The sequence below is a fragment of the Gekko japonicus genome, unplaced genomic scaffold, assembly GCF_001447785.1.
Source record: "Gekko japonicus isolate JY-2015 unplaced genomic scaffold, Gekko_japonicus_V1.1 scaffold456, whole genome shotgun sequence".
In the NCBI taxonomy this organism is placed as follows: domain Eukaryota; kingdom Metazoa; phylum Chordata; class Lepidosauria; order Squamata; family Gekkonidae; genus Gekko; species Gekko japonicus.
Genome location: NW_015170902.1, coordinates 498,758 through 504,614, shown reverse-complemented (window position 1 = coordinate 504,614; position 5,857 = coordinate 498,758). Strand labels below are relative to the sequence as shown.

The following is a 5,857-nucleotide window of genomic DNA, read 5'->3' as shown; positions in this document are numbered from 1 at the left end:
GCGTTGGGGGGGGGGGGGACCTTGTATGAACTGAGTATAATTATCTGACTTCCCACCTTACCCCCATTCCTGACACAAGGTGTGTTGTATGATGACCTAAGTGCTTTCTCCAATAAACTGCATCTTTCTTAAGGACTGTTGTTCAGCATGATTGACTTGGGACTCTGACAGGTGCGACCTCATTTGGAATACTGCGTACAGTCCGGGTTCCCATATTTCCAAAAGGACACTGCAGAGCTGGAAAAAAGTACAGAGGAGGGCAACCAAGATGATTATGGGGTTGGAGCACCTTCCCTAGGAGGAAAGGTTAAAGAGTTCTGGACTTTTCAGTTTAGAAAAAAGATGACTTTGGGGGGGGGGGGAGGGACATGATAGAGGTTTATAAAAATATGCATGGGGTAGAGAGAGTTGACAATTTTTTCTCCCTCTCTCAAAATACTAGAACTCGAGGGCACCCAATGAAGCTGATGGGCAGTAGGTTCAGGACGGACAAAAGGAAATACTACTTTACACAGAGAGTGATTATAATGTGGAATTTGCTGCCAGAGGATGTAGTGATGGCCACAGGAATAAACAGCTTTAAAGGGGATTAGATAAATTCATGGAGGCACTAATCCTCTGAATCCCAGAGCCAGGAGGCAACATCCTGGGAAGGTTTTGGCCTCTATGCCCTCTTGTTGGCTGTCCAGAGGAACTGGCTGGCCACTGTGTAAGACAGGTCTAAATGGACCATTGGTCTGATCCAGCAAGGCTCTTCTTATGTTCTTATGTAGACTGCAACATGCATCTAACGCATATAAGGTACATATGTAAGTTTACACCCACACAAACACAAGTGGATTATCATGGGTGTGTGTGACAGTGGAAGTACAGGGAATGGAACCCCCAATACCACAGAACAAGCTTCATATGTCCCCAAGGTGCGTGTCACAGTGTTTGGTGAAAATGCCATGACTTAAAAACCAGGCTGCAATAAGGCGGGACTTCCAGGATTCAGTTCTGGGGTTGGGTCCCATGCCCAGCTCTTTCCACCATGACGAGAAGGAGAATTAATCATGCAGATGATGCTAATGTGCCTAATTTCTACAGGTCATAAACTCTTCCTTTTCCTAGCATAGGATCTGGACTTCAACACAGGGGGAATGCCATCCTGGCTAAAAGGAATTAAGTCAATGAACTGTCCCCTGTCCAAATGGCATTTCTGCCACGAATTCACTAGGTAGTCTTAGACAAGCTGTACTTTCATAGCCTGAGGATGTTTTAAGTCCACTGGCACCTTTAAGACCAACTTTTGGTCTTAAAGGCGCCACTGGACTCAAACTTTGTTCTGCTGCATCAGACCAACATGGCTACACACCTAAATTTTTCTCAGCCTAAGTTACCACCGCTCCCATCTCCTACATGGGAACAACCCATACCAGTCCACCTTACAAGGGCATTGTAAGAATAACACTATCAAGAAATTGGAGGGCTCTGACTGCTGGAATCACTACATAAAATGCTGGGTATCATTATCACCCAGGATCACCCAAAGTGCCTACTGGTCCAAGTGCTTAAAATGTGAAATGCTGCTAAGGAATTAGAAACGTGGGGGACCCACTCCTCTCTCATTGGCCCCTCCCCCCATTGTCGCCCTGCTCCCCCACCCCCATTTACTCCTGCTGCTTCTCCTTGCTGCCCCCCTCCCCCACTTTCCCTTCACATGCCTTTCAGTCGTCACATTTTCAACATCTTCTTCCTTCTTTTTTTCTCTCCCCAATTCAGCCTCCCCATACATACTGGTTAGGCCCATAGAATATTAGGTGCCATTGTGGATTGTTAAATTATCCCAAAGTGCCATCAAGACATTGTTTTTTTCTGTGTCATAGAATCACAGAATCGTAGCATTGGAAGGGATCTCTAGGGTCATCTAGTCCAACCCCAACCCCAAAGAAGTAACCACACGTGGTGGTTTGAAGCCCTGAGAAGGGAGTAGACATGGTGGGCTGAAAGCCCTGAGAAAGGGGTAGATGTGGTGGGTTGAAAGCCCTGAGAAGTGGTTAGACATGGTGGCTCAAAGCCCTGAGATGGAAGTAGATGTGGTGGTTCAAAATCCCTGAGTCCACCCCTGACACCCAAACCCCAAAGTGTGCAATGACATATGTAGACATGGTGGCTCCAAGCCCTGAGTCCACCCCTCACACACAAACACAAACCAGTGTGCAACAACGTATGTTGACATGGTGGCTAGAAGCCCTGAGAAGGAAATGGATGTGCTGGGTGGCTTGAAAGCCCTGAGAATCACAGAATCATGGAGTTGGAAGGGATCTCCAGGGTCATCTAGTCCAACCCCCTGCACAATGCAGAAAATTCACAAATACCTCCCCCATACACACCTTCAGTGACCACTGTTCCACACCCAGAAGATAACAAAAAACCTCCAGGATCTTCAGCCAAACTGGCCTGCTTCCTGGCCCCAAAGTGGCGATCAGCATTTCCCTGGGCGTGTAAGAAAGGGCCACAAGAACTAAGCACTGATGCAACCCTTCCTGCCCTCCCACTCTGCCTAGTTCACAGAATCGGCATTGCTGTCAGAGCCATCTAGCCTCTGTTTGAAAACCTCCAAAGAAGGAGAGCCCACCACCTCCCGAGGAAGCCTGTTCCACTGAGGAACTGCTCTAACTGTCAGGAAGTTCTTCCTAATGTTTAGCCGAAAACTCTTCTGATTTAATTTCAACCTGTTGGTTCTGGTCCGACCTTCTGGGGCAATAGAAAACAGCTCCATACCATCCTCTATATGACAGCCCTTCAAGTACTTGAAGATGGTTATCATATCACCTCTCAGTCATCTCCTCTCCAGGCTAAACATACCCAGTTCCTTCAATCTTTCCTCATAGGACTTGGTTTCCAGACCCCCCACCATCTTCGTTGCCCTTTTCTGGACAAGTTTCAGCTTGTCTATATCCTTTTTAAATGGTGGTGCTCCAAACGGAACACAGTACTCTAGGTGAGGTCTCACCAGAGCAGAGTAAAGCGATACCATCACTTCGTGTGATCTGGATACTATACTTTTGTTGCTACAGCCCAAAATTGCATTCGCCTTTTTAGCTACCACATCACACTGTTGACTCATGTTTCAGTATATGGTCTACTAAGATCCCTAGATCCTTTTCGCACATACTACTGACAAGACAAGTCTCCCCCATCCTACATTTGATTTTTCCTACCTAAATGCAGAACTTTACATTTATCCCCACTGAAATTCATTTTATTTGTTTTAGCCCAGTTTTCCAGCCTGTCAAGATCATCCTGTATCCTGTATTTGCTACCCCTCCCAATTTAGTATCATCTGCAAATTTAATAATCATTCCCTGTATTCCTTCATCCAAATCATTTATAAAGATGTTGAACAAAACAGGTCCCAGGACAGATCCTCGAGGCACTCCACTTGCCACTCCTCTCCAAGAAGATAAGGAACCATTCACAAGCACTCTTTGGGTGCAATCTGTCAATCAGTTACAGATCCGCCTAACAGTCATAGGATCCAAACCACATTTTTCTAATTCGCCAACAAGAATATTATGTTGAACCTTATCAAAAACCTTACTGAAATCAATAAACCCATGCTGGCTCTCAGTTAGCACAGCCATCCTTTCTAAATGCTCAAGGACTGCCTGTTTGATGATTTGTTCTAAAACTTTCCCAGGTATAGATGTCAAGCTGAAGGGTTGGTAGGTTTCAGGGTTTTTAAAAACTTCATTTTTAAAGAAGATTTTGGATTTTCTGCCAAACTAGGGATTCCCTCAGGTTGGCAGAAACATTTCCCCTAGCCCTGGGCGACCCTATTGTGTGGATGTTTTTTTAATCTACACAGTGATACCATTATGGGAATTAGATGAAAGACAGCATTCTTGCCCTGTGAGGAGCAATCTACTATATAAAATGCTGGCACACAGGAGCAGTCTGCCAATCCAGAGCCAGAAAACAGGATCATGGCGCGCGCACGCGGGGGGCACTAAGGGAACAACATAGGTAGGTATTCACTTCCCCCTTTGCACTGTGGCCCTAGTTAGGTAAAGGTCTAATAATGTCTACGTAAACCGCTCAGAGCCCCCTGGGAAGGAGCGGTATATAAGTTGAATTAATTAATTAAATAGATAAATTCCAGGGATCATCCTGGAAGCTTGTCTAGCTACTGCTGGGAACAATATCACCCTTCCAGTTTTCATCAACAATCTTGCAGGTGTTCTTCTTAAAGGGTCCAGAGGGAGCCTTTTGGCTTGGAGGGAATCTGTTGTGGCTTCTGGCAATCCTGCCAGTGCATATAACCCTGCCAGGAAAGGAAGAGTGCATATAAATCTGCAGGTCTTCCACTTTCAAGTCCCCTCATCTGGCCCATCTCAAATGTCACCTGACTTAGGCAAGCTGCCTCAGTGCACAGTGAAGAAACTGCTTCCAAACACACCCAGTTTTCAAGTGAGCCCCCGTGTGTTGTACCACCACAAAAAGCCACTGTCACTTCTGCACGGTCTGACCTGTGGGATAAGGTTTCTGTCTGCTGTAGCCATTATGACATCACTGCTCTGCTCTGGGCTGAATGGAGTCCTGATTCAAGGACTCTCAGTGATTTAATCCCATGGAGCATAAATTGTTAGAGAAGCCCATTCATGCAACATCTCAAATAATAACCATTGCTATTTGGGACCCTCCCCCATGCCTTTCCCTCATGGGCCCTCCTTGGGCTTACCTGGGCCGTGTGTGCTTGCAATGCAGGGTCACTTTGAAGTTCCTCTCACTGAGGTCCACTTCGTTGTTGGGCTGCCGCAGCCCTGAGCCCTGGGTGCGCGGGATCCATTCAGCCGGTGGGTTGCCCCCATTTTCCAGTCCAACAGGCTGGCAGGTGATGGAGCTCCCATCTGTTCAATGGAAGCACACAAACCCGGGAATGTGAAGCATAGACAGACCAGGCGGATAGAAGGTAGGAAAGAAGAAGGGAGGATCTTGAGAGGGCCAGTGTGTTGTAATGGTTGGACTGCTGGAGTAGGATCTGGGAGACCCAGGTTCAAATCCCCACCGTGCCTTGGAAGCTTCCTGGGTGACCTTGGGTCAGTCACACACTGACAGCCGAAACTACCTCACAGTGTCGTTGAGAGGATAAAATGGAGGAGAGGAGAATAATGTAAGCCGCATGGGATCTCCAGTGTGGGGGGGAAGTGGGGCATGAGTGAAATAAATAAGCAAATGGGCCACTGGGATTCAAAACAGTGGGGGTAAAAGTAGACTTCCAAGGGGTCTGGACAGGCTCTGCTGCCTGAGTGGGGGCAGGGCGGCTCACTGGGGAGCAGACGGGCAGCATCTCCTCTTTCCTAGCCTGTTTTTCACCCTTGGCCCTACAGATTTTTAGCATGCTTCCGCCATACCATACAACAGGGGTGGGGGAGAGATAAGCATGCGTCACCAAGTACAGGATGGCATCTGTGGCCCCTCCATTGCAGAGCTATTCAGAATATACCAAGACAATTATGGAGAGCAACTCACGAATTCACCTTTGCGCAGGCCCAAAACTGGCTCCTTTTTATAGCAGAGATACATGTGACGGGTAAGGATCCTGCATCATTGACCATGGGTCAGGAGCTACTGCACAAAGAAACGGCCTGAGCAGCTTTTTGCAAACCAGCAGGGGGGGAAAAAGCTTGGCTTCGGACTAGACAGATGTGCACAGAGGTGCTTGGCTCCTGGAAAACGGAACTCCACCCTGCCCCAGAAGAATTACATCAGGAAGGTCAAATGTCTGCACAGCTCTGATAAACAGACAAAATGTCTATGCCTCCTTCTGTATACCAGGCCTGGCTGTCACTCATTGAATCTCCAGCCCGGG

At 47.3% G+C, this 5,857-nt stretch overlaps 1 protein-coding gene across 2 annotated transcripts in view; it reads right to left on the bottom strand.

Annotated features, from left to right (window-relative positions):
- AHDC1 (AT-hook DNA binding motif containing 1) overlaps window positions 1-4,883 on the bottom strand; it is a 62,109-nt gene extending 57,226 nt beyond the window's left edge. For both annotated transcript variants that reach the window (XM_015418618.1, XM_015418617.1), the window contains exon 1: window positions 4,727-4,883. The gene's annotated coding sequence lies outside the window, so the exon portion shown is untranslated. The remainder of the gene's footprint in view (window positions 1-4,726) is intronic.
- Window positions 4,884-5,857: the final 974 nt, after the last annotated feature.